Source organism: Phragmites australis, chromosome 21 (genome assembly GCF_958298935.1).
Source record: "Phragmites australis chromosome 21, lpPhrAust1.1, whole genome shotgun sequence".
Classification (NCBI taxonomy): domain Eukaryota; kingdom Viridiplantae; phylum Streptophyta; class Magnoliopsida; order Poales; family Poaceae; genus Phragmites; species Phragmites australis.
The window spans coordinates 17,953,650-17,973,615 of NC_084941.1; the positions used below are offsets into that span (position 1 = coordinate 17,953,650).

Genomic DNA, 19,966 nt, shown 5'->3' on the forward strand with positions numbered 1-19,966 from the left:
CGTTATCAAGGAGGGGCAAATTCCATCTTGATCGCTCACACCCTACGACATGTTTCATGTCAAGCTCAAAGTATGCCACTACACTTTCTGGGAATCAATGACGATCTCAGGTCTAAGAATCCTGCAGGTACACCATTTGAGATAACAACTGATGACTCATCATAAATAACAATCCCAGCAGTATCTCAAGGTGGGTCTATCCAACATAAAAGAATACAAGTATACAAGTACACACACAAGTATAAAAGATTACAAGTACACACATAAGTATACAAGTTGCGCATAAAAGAATAGAACGAGCATGTAAGGAAACACATAAAAAAGCTGTAGGGTAGAAGTATGTATGCCTTGTATTGTAGCTTGAGCATAGCATTCCACAAATAGATCTCAGTTTCATGTGGTTTGCCTCTGACAAGGTTTTCGTTGATAAGTGTCCGGTATAGAAATCATACTTTGTCATGCACTCTTTTCTACATTTCTGTATCTCCATTCTACATAAGAAATAAGTTAGAAATGCAATTAAATGGTAGAAGAATGTAAATCTAAGACACTTATAGTGTCCAACAATTCAAGATAGAATAGTCGAGGGCATCTAGCTGGTAAACATTGTAAAGTTCCTTGACTTCTGACCATAATACGTCAGGGCCGTTGTGGAAATCTTCATCTTTGAACTGGTGGCGATCATTTCTCTACCCTTTTTCATCTCCGTCATGTACCACTGATGGAATTTATGTATTTGATAGGACATGTTGACCATCACATCTGGTTTGACCAACGGTTTTCCCAACTCAAACTCCTATCTAAGATCTAGAATAGCAATGTTGTCATCCTGGCCGAGAATTTGGTCAAGTGTAAGTCCGGTCTCGACAACAAACTTTTTGATTAAGGCCTTCTTTGGGTAAGGCTTCTCCTTGATGTGCTCATAGTCCAATTTCGGCTTTGGATCCAACACCCCCGTCTATTTTTGTTTCACCATGGATATGAAAAACTTCCGCGTTGCAGGATCGACTGGATCCTTCATCCTAGGTTGAGCTAGCTTGAAGTGTTTAGTTACACTGGCATTAACTGTCTACCTTAATTCCTCAGGAGTTAGTTCTGACGGTTGAGGAGGTACCGACATTTGAGGTGGAGGTAGCTTCTTAGACGAAATTGTTTTCTTAGATGATAGCAATTTCTGAGATGAAATTGACTTGTTAGACGTTGCATGTGGTGCGGCGGAGGACTCAGACCTCTTGATGGTATAGGTGCTAGCGGCAGTCTTGGACCTCTTGACATTACATGTGGTATGGGTGGAGGACTTGGACCTCTTGATGGTGCAGGTGTAGGTGCTGGTGGCAGAGGACTTAGACATCTTGATGGTGCAGGTGCTGGCGGTGGAGCACTCAAACTTCTTGTTGCTGCAGGTGGTGCTAGAGGAGGAGTTGGAGATCTTCTTCCTAGAGATGATTCAGGAGTCAGAGATCATCTAGGTGAAGGGAGGTGTCCATGTGAGTCCATATCCTCTTCTTCATCATTTATATCTTCGCCAAACAATATGGAGCGCTTGTGCCATAGGATGAAAATACCAATGTTTTCTCCCAATTTCTTTTGCCCTATCTCCCTAGCGATATCCATGTCCATTTTGTGATACCTGGGAAGTACGGTATTCACTTGGAACCATGTGTATGTTGGTGGTATTGGGTGATTGTTTAACTGAGCCCCAGCTTGCACGGGCCAAGCCAAGCCCAAAGCCACCTTAGTGGTAACGTTCGCGGTGGGCATGGCGAGCTTGCATTCTGTTGTGTCTTGGATATCGTCCATGGCGATAATGACATAAGTCATCTTTGTGAATGCCTGTGGACGCACATCTACTTCGACGTGCACCAGGGCTGTAGAGAACAACAGCATTGTCTTGTAATTGTTGTTATCTGATGGCTTCTTGTACGGCTTGCCATATTTTGGCGTCTGTTGTCTATCTCTCTTGTTGGAGTTCTTCTCGTACAAGAGCCAAGACCTCTTGCATTTCTTGTTTACTTCTCTTACAACTCCTATAACTCTCAGAGTCTTTTTGGAATGAGTCTTTCCAAGGCCTCAAATCCTGTCTTTGTGTACGGTCCAGGTGCTCCTAGTCTCCCAATGCCAAGGTTAGCTTGTCCTTCTCTCTATCTGCAAGATAAGAGCCTTAGGAACTCTGGGAATGGGCATCCACGATAATTTGCGTCACCTCTTGATCTTTTTTGTATTTAAAGTATAGATGGCCTTCATCTGAAAGAGCACCGCCCTCACATACAAATAGTATTTTGCTTGTGGAATCCACTGAGCTGAGACAGGTGTAACACAACTTCGGGTTAGTTCTTGTTCCTTCTTCTCCCTATCGGGTAATTTCTTCATGTAGCTACGATTGTCTAGTCTGTGATGGTAAACGTTCTTTATAGAGTTGAAATTGTTTGCCTCACTTTGCTTAATTGATTCCTCCAACTGCTTGTACTGCATGAACTCATTCCAATAATCTTGCATCTTAGTGTAAATGTCAAAGTCCGATGTTTGGTTTTTCCTCACAAAATGCCTGTACAACATGCCTTTGAAATTCTTAAACGAGTTGGCCATTATAGTCATTGCACGGGCCTTTGCTCACTCAAAGTTACACCCTTCAAGGAACTCAAACATATTTGACAACTTCTCATACCAAAGATTATTGATGTCATTGGGAATGACCCACTGGCCATTTGGGTGGCCTCTACAACTTCTATATATGCTTGGGACATGATCCCTCACAAGAACCTTGCATGTTGTCTTATATGGCCCCAATACATGTGAAGGCTACAAAGGCTCCCCGACTATTTCAACCTCCATGATGATAAAGCGTCTCATAGACAACTTGCTTGGACCTCACCATGTCTTCTCTGTACTTGGGACGTCAAACCATCTATACCATTAGTCGAGTTTTAAACCTTTGTCTGAGCCTTTAGATCATTTGGGTGATCCAATTTGAGGTACTCACTCGGGCTACCGCCACTTCTTGGGCTCTCATTTTTCGTCTGTTCCATGTTTCGGTGCCCATCTCCATCAAGGCTACATCCTGGTCCCATGAGTGGCAATTTGCTTTTGGAGGTGTTACATACAAATTAATTTCCATCCAATGGACTTCTTCATGATAGCAAAAAAAAACATTTATGAAAATTACATTGAGGATTGACACAACAATGTTCTTTTTCTTTTCTTGTTTCCAACTTATACTAAGTTCTGACTACAAGGATGAGCACACAAAGATTACATGTTTCTTCACATCTTGCCAAATTTCAAATGTTGCGTGCAGATTTTTTTTAGACTACAGAATACAAGGTTTTTTAGACCACATACTACATAATTTTTCATACTACACAAAGAGAAGAGGTCGAACCCCTAATCCTTAAGGCAGGCATAGGGGCAGCAGGCATCGGGGCACTGGGGTGGTGAAGCAACGAGGCGGTGTGTGGCAGAGCAATGAGGCGGTGGGCATCGGGACACCGGGGCAACAGAGGAACGGGTGGCAGGTATCAGGGTAGTAGGTGTCAGGGCACCGAAGCACTGAGATAGCGGGCGTCAGGACACCCAGGCTTTAGAACACTGGGGCAACGGAGCAACGGGCGGTAGGCATCGGGGTAGTGGGGCACCGGGGCGGCAAAGTAATGGAACACCGAGCATCAGGGCACTGGGGGGCGAAGCACTAAGGTAGCGGGCATCGGGACAATGGGGCATCGGTGCAACGGGGCAATGGAGCAACGAGGTGGTGAGTGGCTGGGTAGTGGGTGTTAGGGCACTGGGGTGGTGCTGCAATGGGGCGCCGGGTGTCAAGGCACCGGGGCATCTAGCATCGGGCATCGGGGTAGTGGAGCACTAAGGTGGTGGGCGTGGGGGCACTGGGGCAAGTGTCGGGGTGGTAGTTGGAGTTGTCAATCTTGGGTCTTGAGGCCTAGGGTTTTGGGCACCAAATTTATATTCAAAACTATCACTGTCAGTTATAGTATACAACCGGCAATGATACTCCTAACATCACTACCGATTATATGTCAATCTTGGGTCTTGAGGCCTAGGGTTTTGGGCGCCAAATTTATATTCAAAACTATCACTGTCAGTTATAGTATACAACCAATAGTGATACTCCTAACATCACTACCGGTTCTATTATAGAACTGGCAGTGATGTTCGAAGCATCACTGCCAATTGTATACAATAACTGGCAGTGATACAAGGAATTATTGTCGGTGCTATACAACAACCGACAATGATATGGGTATCACTGCCACTTGTAACCAGCAGAGATATTTAGATGTATTTTTTAAGTTTATTCGTGTAGTTTATTACATCATAGTATTTACATTAAAGCATGTTCTTAAAATTTTGTAGAGTATTTCTTTATAGTATTCATATAGTTTATTTAAATTATATTTATATTGAAGCATATATATCCTTCAATATTAATTAATATGAAACAACATGTCATTAATTAATACAAATTTAAGCTAGTCCTTAATGAACATCAAAGCTTCTTCAGTTAACGATTAGACCTTCATTATGATCACGTCGTATGTAAGTAGCTTCCTTAGTGTCTTCTATTTGTCTTAGGTGGATGTTCTATCTAAAAGGAGGGAGGTCATCAAATTTATTGTAGTCTTCCTCGTCGACATTTTCAACTCCAACAATCCTTCTTTTTTCTTGAAGAACCACGTGGTGCTGCTTGTCAGCTGAGTCCTTTACATAGAAGACTTGTAACATCATTGGCAAGTACAGATGGTTCTTCTCTGTAACTGATAACCTTGAGGTCCACGGTAGTCATGCCGTACTTGTCGATGTTTACTCCTCCTGAGAGTTTGACCCATTGGCACCAAAAAATAGGGACATTCAACGGTCCATACTGGAGCTCTCAAATCTCCTCTATGAATCCATAGTAGGTTTCCCTATTTCCATTAATGTTGTAGGCATAGATACGTACACCGCTATTTTGGTTGGTGCTCTTGTCATCATGTGCTCTCATATAAAATGTATATTCATTTATGTTGTATCCTTGGAATGTCATATTTGTAATTAACGGTCCATGAGCAAGCAGTTTCAAATCAGCATCCTTGGCATCCTGACCCATCATGTGTCTACATAACCAATCGCCGAAATGATCTCTGTGCTCTCTCATGATCCAATCCTCTAAGTTTGTCAGGTTTTTGGTGTGTAGCATGCTCACATGCATATTGACATATGGGCCCACTACAATTGATTATTGCATAAATGTGAAGTGTACTTGAGTGAAGGAAACACGATCAGTTGTATAGACTGATTTTGCACCTATCATCCCTATCCATTGTAGCCTCCCCTCATGGAGAGATATAGGCACACCAATCATTTTGAGATTCATGTAGTCGACACAAAACTCAACGACCTCTTCGGTTCCCCCCCCCCCCCGTATGGCAATGCAACCTTCCGGCCAACCTTGGTTAGGAACATATTTCTTCAAAACCTCCATTACTCTCTCAAAAGGGTACATTTGATGAAGAAACACGAGGCCAAAGATTTTTATCTCTCTTACGATGTGAACCACGGGATGGGTCATGATATCAAAAAAGATGGAGGGAAACACATCTCAAGCCGGAATAGAGTGTGGACCACATCTTCTGCAGCTTTTCTAGTTTTAACGGATCGATGACCTTCTGTGAGATCGTGTTAAAGAATGAATAAACTTTATGATTGGGCTTGGACTTTCTCCGGTAGAACACCCCTTATTGCAACTGCAAGCAACTATGTCATCATCACGTGGCAGTCATGAGACTTCATTCTAACTAATTTTAAATATATATTCGATACTAGTCTCTTTATGTTGGCGAAGTATCTTGATGAAACTTTAACTTCATGTTAGCAGCCACACAAGTTGTGTTTCTCTTCCTTGATTAGAGTGTAGTGAGCCGTAGGAAGCCACTTTCTCTTGTTGTCCAGTTCTTCAGGATGTAGGTACTTCCTGAGTTTCATATCTTTTTGGTCCATCCGTGCTTGGAGTGTATCTTTTATCTTTTCTGGTATATCTAGTAAGGTACCAATCAAGCTATCAAACAAGTTCTTCTTGATATACATCAAGTGAAGTGCGTGTCAAACCTCCAGGTCCTTCCAATAAGGTATGTCCCAAAATATTGATCTCTTTCTCCACATCGGAGCTGTTTTTCCACTCGGGAATTTTGTACTGTCTCACCCATTTCCAAGGATAACTCTAATATTCCTTACCATCTCATATACCTATTTTCCTATGAAAATCTTTGGAGCTTGATCAGTCTTCTTTGTCCCGTCAAAAACCCTTGCCTTGATACGGTACGGGTGATCCGGGCGAAGGAACCTATGGTGACACATGTAAACAATTTTCTGTGAGTTCTTCAGCCACCGGCTCATTGTATCTTCCAAGCACTAAACACATCCATTGTATCCTTTAACCGACTGTCCTGATAGGTTACCAAGAGCGGGTCAATCTTGGATTGTTACGTAGGGTGAAGTTCTCACGTTTGTACTCATCCTATACCCATACACCATCATCCCACATTATACGAAGATCTTCAACCAATGGTTTTAGGTACACATCGATATTGTTACCAGGTTGACTCGGCCCTTCAATCAGCAATGAAATCATAAGGTACCTCCGCTTCATACACATATAAGGTGGAAGGTTGTAGATACATAGAGTCACAGGCCAAGTTCTATGACTACTACTCATGTTGCTGAAACAATTCATCCCATCTATACTCCACTTGAACCTTATATTCCTCACATTGTGTGTGAATGTCTTCTTGTATTTTTTTATCTATGTTCCTCCATTGCCTAGCATCTGCAAGGTGTTTGAGCATTCCGTCTTTCTTACGCTCTTCAACATGTCACCACACCAACTGGCCATGTCTTTTGTTCACAAACAATCGCTTGAAACGAGGATTATAGAAAAATTCCACACCACCTTAACAGGGGGGTCTTTCCTCGTTACAGTCCACCCCCACATCAGCATCATTGTTGCGCCGCTTGTATCGTGAAGCTCCACACACCGAACATGCATCCAATTCTACAAAATGTTTGCGATACAATATGCAGTCACTTGGACATGCATGTATTTTCTCTATTTCCAAACCCAACGGGCATACAACCTACTTGGTTTGATACATGGTTTCAGGCAACATGTCCGCCCTGGTAGCAACTCACCCAAGAAACATAACAACTCATTGAAGTTTTTATTCCAACCAACTGTTGCTAGCCATCAATTGTAGCAGTGTCAACACCGTATGCAATTTTGTGTGCTCATCCTGACAGTTCAGGAACAAGGGTGTCTTAGAATCCTCTATCATATGCTGGAACTTTTGATGTTGTCTCTCATTGGTGAAGTCTACCTCCCCATCGCGCAACATCTGATCTATGTCGTCTTCATCGTCATTGACAAAAGTATCTTCAAATGCTAGTATATTGTTGTCTTCATCAGGCATCATATTGTTGCCTCTATCTTCTTCGACAGTGGGTTTTCGTTCATGTTCAAACTCCTCATCTTCACCATGTTGATCCAACATGTATAGTTAGGCTTGAAACCCATCCGAAACAAATGTGCACGGATCTACTCTATTGGAGCAAGAGTTCGTCTTACCCCAGCAAGTACGGCGCGAGTTTCTTCTAAGGAGGAGACTCAAGCTTGGAGACAAAGTTTAAGAGGAAGGAACACCACGAATGTATTGATGGTAGAAAAAATGGATCGCTCTGGGAGGAGTATCACAGTGTGACTTGGTGTGTTTTCACCTCTGTATCTTTTTTTGCTGTCTTGCCCCCTCGTCTGGCCAGAAGACCATGGCCTCCTATTTATAGGGCCATGCGTAGCTTGGCGTATAAGTTATCATAATGTACAAATATCTGGGATCTGACCCAATTACTGGGCCTTATCCTGGATAACTACTTTATACCCGATCAGGGGTGTCAGGATAGCCTCCATCATAGCAGGGTGTCAAAGCGGCATCCATTAGCCCAGGCTTTTAATGCCGGTCACTTCCTTGCAGGCAGAGCACGACCGGTGCTCCCCTTCTGGTAGATCTTTCCTAAGGCCAGCTGACTCACCTTGTAGCCTTCGGGAAGGTAGCCCGAGCAGCCCAAGGTGGGAGCCTTGGGAGGCATGGAACCGGGAGGTGAAAGCTTTGGGAAGTAGGACTCTGGAAGGTCGGGGCTTCTGGAGGCCGAAGCTTCGGGGGACCTAGGCTTCGGGAGGTCCGGTTTTTGGGAGGCTGAACCTTTGGGAGACCGAGCCAGCTGAGCCAAGGGAAGGCTTCGCAGGTACGAAAGGGTACCGTGAAGGGATTTGATGACTTCAGAGGTCGAGCCTTTAACTGAGGGTCCAGAGGTCAAGGATCTGAAGGGACCTGGATGGTAATCTTCAACCATTATCCTCAGGCTGGTTTATTTCCCCCCCAACAGTACCCCCTCATTCTCGGGTCCAGATGTTTCGAAGGGGGAGAGGATGCAGAGGAAAAATCAACCCCAACCTGGTATAGCATCAAGGATGCCTGATGGCAATTCTCTATCCTTTAAGAAGTTTTTTCATTTTAGAAACCTTGGACGTCAATGGCGAGCCCAAGGCTGATGGTGTACTGGTGGTGCCAATCTGCCCCAGAGCTTGTTCGAGCTATCATACGTGGTGTAGGGACCCCGGGTTACAGGGACGTCGATGGATGTGGTGTACTTCTGGGGTCCGTGTTGAGACCGATATAGGTTATCCGGATTCCTTTGGTATAGCTCTTCTTGCCCTTTGAGGTTGCTAGAGTAGAGGTTACATGTGGGATTGGAGGATCCCACGTGTTTGCCTAGCGGGATAAGATGTGCCACTATCGCGTTCTAACTCGACAATGCGGGGGGTCCTTTAGGTTCTTGTGCCCATGCCCCTGTCACGTGCCGAAAGGGGTTTGGGTTATTAATGTGACGGGACGTCCATGCGGGAAAATGAGGCATTCGTCGTGGAGTGCTGCCACATGTTGGAGGAAACCCGGATATGCCCCCCCCCCCCATGTATTCAATGGGGGGACACGGTGGTGTTGGTTCCGCTTCATCTTCCGGACCTATGTGGCTGCTTGGCCTGGGTATAAAGCTGGGGTTACCTGGCTAGAGTCTCCACAGTCCCATGAGCGAGTAGTTAACCTTGACTTGAGTATGTCATCATCTTCCTCCTTATCCTCTTCGGAGATATCGATGATCTCGACAGCTTCTTTGGGAGCCAGACCATTTCGATCGTCGGTAGAGGTGCCGGTGGCCACACCGCTTCCATCTCTGCAGGGGAGAAGGTTGCCCGCCGCACCGGCCCGACCTTTGGCCGGGGAGGCCATGCCTATTGAGATCATCGATATCTTCGATGACGATGAGGAGATCGACTGGGATCTCCTACGGGGGGAAAGCGAGCAGGAGTCTGTGGAGCTGTCAGCGAAGGAGGAGGCCAGGAAGGCGAGGGAGAAGACCCCATCAGCGACCTCCTTGGACTCTTCAGCGTCCTCCGACAGCTCAGGAGCCGGCTACTGTATCGGCTTCTGCAGCGGTAGGCCGCAGATGAGGCGCATACGCTGTTCCATGCGTGGCCCCTGCCGGGACCCGTAGGAGGTGAAGGCGGTCATCTGGATGGCGTACTTGGTGACGCCGTGATATCCACGTATCATGGTCGATCATGGCCTTGTTGTGGGCTCATGGCTGAACTTAGTCACCTTGTTCTCTTCCTCACCCTGTTTTGCTCCGTAGGGATCCATCTTCTTCGTGGCAATTTCTGTATTGTTGCTTCAGTATGTGTCCCCTGGATGTACTAGTTGTTTAATAATATAACATGGACCTTCGAGAACGGTCATATCTCCTTCCGTATCAGAGTGCGAGGGGATCTTTCGAATGGGTGACCGCATGCGTGTGTGCCTTCGTGCCTCCAAACCGTGCTTCTTCGTCCCCTTCGAAGGCGATGACTAGTTTTTCTGACGACCGGGGTACCGAGCCTTCGCATAGATCATCGCTAATTTCGTTCCTTTTGGGGGAGAGGTGGCCTCAGGAATCTGGTGGTGATAGATACGTAGGGTAACTAAGGAGAACCTGGTGGAGCAGTGGCGACCTCGTCGTCCCCGGTTATTGCGTACCCCTCGGGCCTGGCACTGGTAGGGCCTCCTTCCTAATTTGTTCCAGATTTCTGACTTAGCGAAGTGCATCTGGAACCTTTGGAGATGAGCTCCGGAGGTGGTCCCTGACCCTTCGGGTTCCTTAGCAACTGCCTGGGTTGAAGGCGATGGTGTGTCGGAGGCACAGCCGAAGGCTAGGCAGGAGAGGTGGTCCATGACCCCCTCAGCCCTTAGCCGCTGCCCGACTCCAGAGGTACTCCGGCCGGAGCCTGGCGATGGCGCATCGAAGGCGAAGCCGGAGGCTAGGCGGGAGAGGTGGTCCACGACCCCCTCGGCCCTTAGCCGCTGCCCGGCTCCGGAGGTACTTCGTCCAGAGCCTGGCGACGGTGCATTGGAGGTGAAACCCGAAGGCTAGGCGGGAGAGGTGGTCCACAACCCCCTCGGCCCTTAGCTGCTGCCCGGCTCTGGAGGTACTCCGTTTAGAGCCTCGCGACGGTGCGTTGGAAGCGAAGCCGAAGGCTAGGCGGGAGAGGTGATCCGCAACCCCTCGGCCCTTGGCCGCTGCCCGGCTCCAGAGGTACTCCGTCCAGAGCCTGGTGACGACGCGTTGGAGGAGAAGCCGAAGGCTAGGCGGGAGAGGTGGTCGCGGCCCCCCTCGGCACTTAGCCACTGTTGCGAATTATGAACTCTGCAATGGGCAGTCACGCGGGTCATACATTTCCCTGTAGAGAGGGGGATTTTTATACCCCTTTGATCTGTCTGTTGTGCTCTTTGGAGGCCAGCAGGTTTCATATCCCTTTGGCACGGAGGCATTAGCCTTCAAGATGCCAGGGTACTCTTCCCGTTAGGTCCTTTCAGAACCTTCTCGCATGGTGGAATTTTTGGAAAACATCCCCATCGCGGTGGTTTTTGGAAGTCTCTCCGTTTTGCCAGAGGTTTTGTAGAGCTCTCTGTTGTGCGGAGGTTTGGTGAAGCTCTCCATTTTTTTGCCGGAGATTTGGTAAAGCTCTCTGTTGCACAAAGGTTTGGTAAAGCTCTCTGTTTTTACCAGAGGTTTGGTAAAGCTCTCTGTTTTTACCGGAGATTTGGTGAAGCTCTCCATTGTGCGGAGGTTTTGTAAGACTCTCCATTTTTGTTAGAGGTTTTGTAAGACTCTCTGTTTTTGTCGAAGGTTTTGTATAGTTCTCCATTTTTGCTGGAGGTTTGTAAGACTCTCCATTTTTGTCGGAGATTTTGTAAGGTTCTCTGTTTTTGTCAGAGATTTGTAAGACTCTCCGTTTTTGTCGGAGGTTTTTGTAAGACTCTCCATTTTTGCTGGAGGTTTGTAAGACTCCTTGGCATGTATTAATGCCGAAGGTCCTACACATTATCAGAGCTATGCAATACCTTCCAAGAAACCTAGGCAGTCTTGCCTTCCAGGTGACCTAGGCATGCTACGCCCGCGGTGTCTAGGCTTGTCGTGCTCCCGAGGAAACCCCCGGGGTGCACCGCAACACTATCCACTAAGGATGTACCCTGGCGCGTGGCATTTATATGACCGAAGCTATCCATGGCACCCTAGGCATAATTTGCCTTGCAGGTGACTTAGGCACAAGCGGCGCCCGCGGAATATAAGCATGTCGTGTAGAGAGGATTCCTTGCCAGCATTCCTCATAGCACCGCATCCTGACATCAGGGCAGTCCCCTGATATGTGGCGTCCACACACTATCGAGGCTACACAATACCTTCCAGGAAACCTAGGCAGTCTTGCCTTTCAGGTGACTTAGGCATGCTACGCCCGCGGTGTGTGGGCTCCACTTCCTACCATGGCAAAGCCTACCCTCCAGGAAAACCTTTTCAGGTGACCTTGGGTTTAGGCAAGCAATGCTTACTGGTGCGTGGGCTTGTCACGCCTCCGGAGAAATCCTCTGGGGGTGCTGCAACTACATTACCAAGGATGTCCCTTGATAACCGGCATGTACACACTATCAAGGCTACACAATACCTTCCAAGAAACCTAGGCAGTCTTGCCTTCCAGGTGACCTAGGCATGCTACGCCCACGATGTGTAGGCATGTCGTGCGACGAGGATTCCTTACGATAGCATTCCTCGGAGCACCACAACTCCACCACCGAGGACATCCCCCGGGGCGTGGCTTCGGCACCCGAGGCTATGCAAATGCCTTCCAGGGCACCCTGGGCATAATCTGCCTTGCAGGTGACCTAGGCATAAGCGGCGCCCGTGGTGTGTGGGCCTCACTGTCTACCGAGACTACGTAATGCCTTCCAGGAAATCTAGGGAGTCTCACCCCCCAGGTGACCTAGGCACGATGCGTCTGTGGGAGTGTAGGGATTTTGCATGGTTATACTAGCTAAGTTTTGCAGTCTAATGTTGGCAATAAGAAGCTAGCAGTAGCGTAGAATATAGCTAGGTTATATAACTGTTCATGCTAAATGAGAATGTAACTTAAGTTCTACTGCTTCTACCTAGTGGCTATCTATTGAAAAAAGATTTCTAGCAGTAATGTTGGAGGCCTCCAACAGACTCTTACCTGGCCATATGAAAGATGGATCACTAGGTCAACTACTTGGTGGTTAATAGCGGGCGTATCTTTTGTAGGAATAAGGCCTCTATTGCGAGGCTTGGTGGCCTCGAAGCCTATGGCTAGGCTGGGAGAGGCGGTGCTTGACCCCCTCAGCCTTTAGCCATTTGCCCAGCCCCGGAGGTAATCTGTCCGGAGCCTAGCGATAGCATGTTGGAGGCGTAGTCGAAGGTTAGTCAAGAGAGACGGTCCTCGACCGCCTCGGCCCTTAGCCGCTGCCCGGCCCCGGAGGTGCTCCTTCTGGAGCCTAGCGACGGCATGTCCGCGAATCAGTTCTTGTTGCTAGACATGGTACCGTTGGTAGGGTCGGTAGCGACGGTGCAGGGTTGAGGGGTCAGCGATTTGCCCGGGAGTTGGCCCCAGGCCTCCGGACCTTGCGCCGTCCTTTGCCCGCTCCTTCTGCGGCCAGGTATTCTACTTGCCTTCCGAGGTATTCCTCCCGGAAGGTCATGAGGGTGCGGCAGTCGTTGGTGTTGTGGCCGTGCCCTGGTCCATGTAGGACGCACCCATGTGCCTCCGAGGTGCTGGAGCTTGGAGTTGTCGTTGGGGTTGCTGCCGAAGGTGGTGTGTCTCGGAGCCTGTGGTTTCCCCTGGGTCTTCATCCCCTTTGGGAGACCATCAAGGTTGCCCAGTGAACCAACTTTTGGGGTCGTAGTGGTTCTGACTATGCCTCCCCGGACGAGGTGGGCTTGGGGTTTCTTGTGCGCAGTTGGAGTTGTGAGGGCAGCATCGGAGGCGCTGGCGGGGTCCACGCACCCCTGAGCCCTCCGTCTCCTTGGAACCCTCTTTTGCCTGAGGGGCCCAAGGAGGGCGCTGGGCGGACAAACTTTTTGAAGATGTTGGCTCGCTCGGGGTATCCCAGGTGTGGTTGAAGGGCATACCTGGGGACCAAGTCCAGGTGGGAGCACTCCTGGGTTGGACCGCCAAGAACCATTGGAAGGCGGCCTGCTTGGCCGTGGCTTTGGCCACATCCTCTCCTGAGGCAGTGAGGTCTTCATCGTGCAGAGGCTGGAAGGCCTCCGCGCCGTCTGGAGTTCCTGTACCGACCCAGGGTTCTAAGTTGGCCAAGGTCAAAGGAACGCCGTCCCACACGGCAGTGGGGCTGGAGCATGCATACGGTGTGTATGGCTGAGGCAGCCATGCGTATGGTTGCATGCTTGCAACGATGGGTATGGCAGTTTTAGCTAACCCTTTGGTGGTTTTCCAGGTGGATTCCTACCTCTCTTAGCACTTCTGTGTTCGAGTCCCCGCAGACGACATGTTGTTGGAGCAAGAGTTCGTCTTGCCCCAGCAAGTACGGCAAGAGTTTCTTCTAAGGAGGAGACTCTTGGAGACGAAGTTTAAGAGGAAGGAACACCACGAATGTATTGATGGTAGAAAAAATGGATCGCTCTGGGAGGAGTATCACAGCGTGACTTGGTGTGTTTTCACCTTTGTGTCTTTTTTTGCTGTCTTACCCCCTCGTCTGCCCAGAGGACCATGGCCTCTTATTTATAGGGCCGTGCGTAGCTTGGCGTACAATTTATCATAATATACAAATATCTGGGATCTGACCGAATTACTAGGTCTTATCCTGGATAACTACTTTCTACCCGATCGGTGGAGATAAATATCCACCGTGGTAACTATCGTAGTGCCTACCCCCTGGAGTGCGGCGAGCCGGTCGCTGATTGCAGCCTGGCACCGCACTGTCAGGGGTGTCAGGATAGCCTCCATCACGCTGGGATGTCAGAGTGGCGTCCATTAGCATAGGCTTTTAATTCCGGTCAATTACTTGCAAGCAAAGCATGACCGGTTCTGTCCTTTCGGCAGATCTTTCCTGAGGCATGCTGACTCACCTTGTAGCCTTCGGGAAGGCAGCCCGAGCAGCCTGAGGCAGGGGCCTCGGGAGGCATGGAACCAGGAGGTGAACACTTTGGGAAGGAGGACTCTGGAAGCCCGGGGCTTCAGGAGGCCAAAGCTTCGGGGGACCGAGGCTTCGGAAGGTCCGATTTTTGGGAGGCTATGCCTTCGGGAGACCGAGCCGGCTGAGCCAAGGGAAGGCTTCGTAGGTACGAAGGGGTACCGTGAAGGGATGTGATAACTTCGGAGGTTGAGCTTTTAACTGAGGGTCCGGAGATCAAGGCTCTGGAGGGACCTGGATGGTAATCTTCAACTATTATCCTCAAGCTGGTTTATTTTTCCCCCCAACATGCTCTATGCTTGAAAACTGCTTCTCGTCATAATTAATTGACTTATATGCCACAGTAATGCTCAAAAAATCTTCCATGCCATTACAAAACTCTGGGCCGCTACGGTCAGCATCGTACATCCAAATTTGGTCTATCTGCGATTTTATCGTTTATAAATCCATTGCATTAATATGAAACAACAATCAATTTAATTAATTATTATCAACAAAATAGAATAAAATACTAAATAATGATGAGTATAAATAAATTCATACCTACAATATGAAAACCTAAAATCACTTATCTTAAATTGATTAAGTCAATTGGAGCTCTACCTCTTTCAAAATTCATCATCATGGAACAAGCACCTATTTTCAAAATATAGAGAATTCTATCCAATAAATCTAAGTACAATATAATGTAGATGAACCTACTTACCTAGATAATATATACCTAAAATTGATTAGCTTAAATTCACTAAGTCACTTGGAGCTATAGCTCCTTCAAAATTCATCATCATGGAACAAGCACTGATTTCAAAAATCTAAAGCAATCTAGTCAGTAAATCTAAGTACAAATGAAATATAGATGAACTTACTAACCTTGGAGCACCTAGGTCATATGGATTCTAGCAAATTTTGAAGCCTTGCCGCGCAAGTTCGCCACAAAGAGCTACCGCGCACTGAGAGCCACCGAGCAGACAGAGCTCCTTTGTTCTACTTGGTCTTGAGGATAAAACCATTATATATTGTGACACATCACTACCGGTCTATAACACCAATCGGCAGTGATACATCTTTATCATTGTAAATCCATGACACAAATCGGTAGTGATGTATCACTATCGGTTCTTCTAACCAACCCGTACTGATAACATAAGTATCACTGCCGGTCTATTAAATGAATTGGCACTATTGTATCACTGCTGGTTTGTCATAAAAAAATTAGTGATAGTGCTTATTACTGTCAGTTCTCAATAGCTCAATGATTGATCAGCGATTGGACCTTATGAACTGACAGTGATACCTTATCACTGTCGGTTATTTTTGAACCAGCAGTGAAGAAGAGGCGTGGATAACCCTTTTTATAGTAGTGTGTGCACTACAAAATGGTAGAGAATTTGAGGCAGGTGTCGAGGCAGACTAAGACACGCAGCCTCAAATTTGTGCTCCGAGGTGGGCTATGTCAGCCTCCAAATATCCCTTGAGGCTAAGACCATCCCCAACCTGAGGTGCTCCGAGAATAGTTCCCTTCTTGATTCCTTTTTTCGTTCTCATTTCATTTATTTCCCTCGTCTCCAACAGCTTCCATTCGAAAAGATTCGTAAAGGAAAATGAAAGAGAATCCCATCGCAGAGGGAATGACTTTAAAAATCTTTTCATGAAAAGAACCGTGAAGAGGAATCATTGAAGTGCTGAAGGAAATAAAAATCCTTTCACAAAGGAATTTTAGGTCGTGAAGAAAATCCGTTAGATATGGTCTAATAAGGTCATGGGCAACGCGTGTACATGGCAGGGCACTTGCAGACTGACTCGTGCCATGGTGGAGGTCAGCCCAATAATCCGGGTGCTAGGGAACGGAATCACTGCTCTCCCTGTGGTCGACGCTCGGAGCTATTTGCTTGTATCTGGTGTAGTTGATGCTCGGATCAGCGGTTGCGCTCAACAGATGGGGTTGATTCGTTCAAGCAATGAAACGTTTACATAGGCTCTTAACTATTTATGCATCCTAAAATAGTTATTCCCATTGTATGTTTAAGCTCTTGTACAGTTGCAAGATGATGTAGTATTTTTTTCTCTCTTTAAGGGTCTGTATAAGTATCTCTACATTGTACGTGCCCTAACGGCTGCCTCATTATGCTTCAAGAATTTTGAGGCTAACCGTCAGCCTCCAATTATTCACTGAGGGAGAGAGCAAACGGGACTACAGGGCCACGTGGGTTTTCTGGTAGGCTGACCTGTCAGCCGCCACATCTCTCCCTTGTCATTTCTTCCCCTGTCTCATTCTTCTAGGAAATAAATTTTATGCAGAGCTGCATACCTCGCCTTGTGCAGTACCACCTAGATGGCTGTTACTTATCAGGTAAGAAGCATGCATGATATTTTTTCCATTTGAGTGAGATTCACTGCTTTGAGATCCATATAGAGGCTAAGTGGCGGCAATGCAGATGGTATTGTATGAGGAAGCATATGCAGCACCATTGCATAGAATTTATTTCCTAGCTTACGGTTCCATTCCATAATCCCTACCTTTCTGCATGTCTCTCATCTCTCCCTAATACGTCGCCCGCTCTGTCCTTCTGTTCGCTGGCTCCTTGCCACCACCAGCCACCTCCAACACCTCCTCTCCTCTACCTCCACCTCCACTCTCTCTTCTTCATTTCTGTTGGCGTCGCTGCAACTAGAATCATAGCTGTCACCTAAATAGAAGGCCACCACTCTAGATCTACCACCTTCGTTGGCTTCGCCACCAATGTCATGCCAACCACGCTTGGCTTCCCTATTCTTCCACACCTACTCATCAGCACTATGCATTTCATCTCCGATCTACCAGACTACCACCTTGGCGGCCTCAGCTACCAGTGGTGGCGGCCTCAGACTCCCTGGTACTCCTACCTCCTTCCGTCACTCATAAGTCCAGCCACCTCCTTCAACGACAACTACCCTAAACACTAACAGGCATGGCCCTCTTGCTGCTTCAGCCGTAAGTGCTGATATGGCTCTATACCCCTTCGAAGCTATGAAGGTACGTGTGCAAGCACAACCTAGACTTGCTCGTGGGTTGACTTGGTTCTAATCTTTTGATGTTCTTGTCAAATACTTGTATTGAACTGCATTGTGCCATGGTGTGAATACGTTAAGGTTCCCTGTGTGTGGTTTCTTTTGGAGCTATGTTTTTCCGGTCTTCACCTTTATTTATGCATTGCAATTGAATTAATAAATGCGCATGCATCTTTGATACATAGAGCTACAAGCATAATGTTGTTATTTTCTTAGTGACTTAGCTATCGATCAGCTTATTATGGTTAGCATTGTCATTGAAATTTGCAAAGCCAAAACTTGAACTCATGTTTTAATGCTTCCTGATTTTAGATTGCAAGGTAAAGGTTGATTGATAGCTTCTAATGGCAACGGGGTAGTGTTAGCTGACATTAGTGAGCTAGTGTGTTAATATTGTATTTGCACTCATGTAGTTTATTTTTGGGCAGTTGAAAGTACTATTTATTATCTTACTACAAATATGGTTCCAGACATGTAATTGTAAAAATATTGTGACCCTGCAATACTCTTCTCCAACAGAGTTGTCTCAGTTAAAAACTGATTTTTAAAAATGTTCCTTCTTTCATTGATTCTATTTTCTTAGCATGGTGTGCTTCATAACTTGGCGTGTGCCTTCCGTATAGTAAGGATTAAGGAAGACAAGTGTTTCTTAAGAGCAATTATAGTTTTCATAATGGAAGCTGTTACACTGCTTGCAGGTTTCTTCTTTCTTACTGTAGTCATAGGATTTCCACTTTCTAAGAAGAGCTACAAACCTCTAAAGAGCTGATTATTATCAAGGTGAAGTGTTCTTGCACTTGATATTTTTGGATAGCCATGGTTATTTTGTTTCATAAACGTGTAAGATAGTTATTAGAACTAGACGCAACAAGAGTTACTATTGAGCTACATGTATCAACGAGTTCACCCAAAAGTTTAAGCTGATGAGGACAGGTGGGCAATTTACTTATACTTCAACACTCCCCTCACGTGAAGGCTCTCTCAAGCCTCAGACGTGGAAATAGGAGTCGGCTGTAAATTTTTATTTAATTGCACCTGTCAGGACTCGAACTTGAGACATCTGATTCTGATACCATATTGAGCTGCATGCACCAACAAGTTCACCCAAAAGCCTAAATTGATGAAAAATGGTAGGCAATTCACTTATACTTCAACACTCTCTCACTTGAAGGCTTCCTCAGACCTCAGACGTGAAAATAGGAGTCGGCTATATTTTTTTTTAATTGCGCCCACCAGGACTCGAACTCAAGTCCTCTAGCCCTGATACCATATTGAGTTGTATGCATCAATCAGTTCACTAAAAGCCTAAACTAATAAGAAAATGTGTAATTTACTTATACTTCAACAGTTGCTATAGTAACTTCAGTCTTAGCCTGCAAACAACTAGCTTATGTTACTGATTTTTGGCACAAATCTCAGATATCATATAGGGTTAGTGCCTGGTGGAATCAGGCCAAGTTATTTACCTGTGGTCGAGTTTGACCTCATTTACATTTGACTTTAATGATGCAATCTTTATTAAAATTATTGTAATTGTCGATATCTTTTGTATGGAATGAAGCTGTGCATTGCTCATTTTCTTCTTTTCATTGTCATGTAAGTTATATCAGACAAGTGTACATAGGAAATACTTGAAGCTATTGTCATTTCAAGTTAGTGGTAGTTCCAACAAGCCAATGTAAAGATGGTCTGTATCATTATTACTGCCAAGCCAGTCAATTCATCAAAATTATTTAGAAATGAAAATAGAACTGCATGAACTAACATCAAATTCAAATTGCAGGTGGACGAATTTCTCTCGAAGGAACCACTAAATCTTATGGAAAAACTTGTTGAAAACTTCCATTGGCTGCACCTCCTGTGCACATGAGGAGTGATATGTCGCCTTCCGTGTATCGATGATATGCTACACTCTTGATATGTCTGTCACCTTTTTCTGTACGGATGATTGATGTGTTACATCTTTTGTGTATTGATGGCCTATACACTTTTGTCTTTGGATGATCGAGATGTTACCATTTCTAATATTCATGTTATGTACAATCAAGGATCTAAATATTTTGAAACAAAGTTTTCAAAGTTATATATTGTTGTATCTTAGATTTTGAGACAGCCTTATGTGACCATGCTACCTCCGAATATGACCACTCATGTGGAACAACAAGTAAATTTGTTTATAAAACTTTTATTTAAGTTGGGTGAGAATATCCTATTATTTAATATTGGAGAATTGTATGTTGGTTATCAGATTATTATCCTCCGTTTGTTTTTTTTGGGCTTGGAGCCTTCTCGCCAAACTTAGTTTCAAGATAGGAAAGCTTCTCCAACCTTTTACAAGCTATCAC

General features: G+C 46.0%; 1 long non-coding RNA gene across 2 annotated transcripts; it reads left to right on the forward strand.

Annotated features, from left to right (window-relative positions):
* Positions 1–17,395: 17,395 nt before the first annotated feature.
* LOC133903807 (uncharacterized) lies at positions 17,396–19,664 on the forward strand. 2 transcript variants are annotated; one of them, XR_009907362.1, is made up of 3 exons: positions 17,396–17,586; positions 18,320–18,401; positions 19,405–19,664. It is a non-coding gene; the product is annotated as an uncharacterized LOC133903807 (long non-coding RNA). The 2 variants fall into 2 exon arrangements; XR_009907361.1 differs by lacking the exon at positions 19,405–19,664 and adding an exon at positions 18,664–18,778.
* The last annotated feature ends 302 nt before the right edge of the window (positions 19,665–19,966 follow it).